This window comes from Diabrotica virgifera, chromosome 6 (genome assembly GCF_917563875.1).
Source record: "Diabrotica virgifera virgifera chromosome 6, PGI_DIABVI_V3a".
In the NCBI taxonomy this organism is placed as follows: Eukaryota; Metazoa; Arthropoda; class Insecta; order Coleoptera; family Chrysomelidae; genus Diabrotica; species Diabrotica virgifera.
Genome location: NC_065448.1, coordinates 232,052,346 through 232,054,299, shown reverse-complemented (window position 1 = coordinate 232,054,299; position 1,954 = coordinate 232,052,346).

Here is a 1,954-nt window from a genome sequence, read left to right as displayed (position 1 = left end):
AAAAATTTCCATAAACGATCCAAAATAATTATATTAATGTTTCCGTCTATAGTTTTTGCAAAATATATCCAGAAACATTCCTCGTACTACAAGTGACACATAACTCCTTTTTTCTCTCACCACCACCGTCTTGTTCCAGATCATAGCCGAGCAAAGAGATTGGCTTGTGACATTCTCAACCCTATTCAAGTGTTGGAGGTAAACGTGGGCGAAGCACTTTGTGCCAATTTGTGCAAGCTGCAAGGGAAGAACGGAGGAGGATGCTCCGGTAAGGACTGTGCATGCAACTGATAATTTGCCGCCGTCACGTCAACCGATTCTCCGAATGTTGCTGTTATATTTGAAGAGAGTTGAGTTAAAATAAATAGAAATAAATTAAGAAGTTTTTTTATTTTACTAACCCTTAATAATAGTACATATAAATAGTACTTAATAACTCAAAAAGTAAGTAATTTATAAAAAAATCATTTCTAGCAACAATATAGCTTAAAAAATGGCATACATATGAGGTCTCTAGACCTAGCTACCAACAATCCCAAAAAATAAATAAATAAAAATATAGGCTTTCCTTGTCTGAATATTTTTTATTTTTGTTGTTGTGTAAGACAAACGTTAGTTAAGATATTGCTCTTCAAAATTTGCATATACTCGTTATTAGTGACTCGTTCAAGCCTTTTTAACTACCACCCATTCAAAAAGAAGCACTTTGCATCGATAAAATTTACAGATTATTATAATCAATACATAAACGAGCAAATCACATAACTAGTCCAGGATAATAAGGTTTTTTCCATGACACTTGAACCGCCAGGGTACTGAAGCGTTTTTTCGACAGGTAATACCTATAACAGTAAATTGTAACTATTTCCTGCGTAGGATCTGGCGGCCATTTTTATTTATAAACAATTAAGTGTCAAAAAATGGCATTTTTCACTTTTTTTTCCAATTCAATGGAAAACAGGGAAACTTATGGTTTTTTTAGTACAAATATCTTCGAGATTTTGGAAAAGACTTTAAAATGACGTATTACAAAGTTTGATGTACTCATTTATTGTTAATATAATTGCGAAAAAAGTCGGAATTGCAAAAAAAATATTTTCGCAATAACTGTTGTAAAAATTAGTGTACCGCTTTGAAATTTTTGTCAAATAAGGGTTCTTTGGTGATTAACATGTACTAAAAATTTCAAAGCGATTCATTTAATTATTTAAATTGTTTATCCCAGAAAGCATTTTTTTTGCAATAACATAGGTCAGAAGAAAATGACGTTAGAACTATTCCACAGGTGTCAAATGAAAGAGCATGAGCTATGTTTTCAACTTGGTTTAAAAAAAGTGAATAAAAAATGCATTTATTAGTAGCAAATAATTATGCAAAAGTATCGTAAATCTTTCCATATAAACTTTTTATTTTGTTATATAAGAGATTATACATATTTATTACAATTTTCTATCAATTATGATATAGATAACATTACTTGGTAATTGTGCACTTAAAACAGGCTAAAAAAGTTATTTTTTTTTGGACAAAATTATTCAAAAAGTTTATAAAGAAAAATTGACGATATTTTGCATAATTATTTATTACTAATAAATGCATTTTTGTTCACTTTCTAAACCAGGTTGAAAATGTAGCTCATGCTCTTTCATTTGACACCTGTGGAATGGTTATAAGGTCATTTTTTCTGCCTTATGTTATTGCAAAAAAATTCTCTCTGGGATAAACAATTTGAATAAAATTTAAACAATTGAATGAATCGCTTTGAAATTTTTATCACATATTAAGCACCAAAGAACCCTCATTTAACAAAAATGTAAAAGCTGTACAATAATTTTTACAACAGTTATTGAGAAAATATATTTTTGGCAATTCCGAATTTTTCGCAATTATATTAACAATAAATGAGTATATCAAACTTTGTAATACGTAATTTTAAAGCTTTTTCCATAATCTC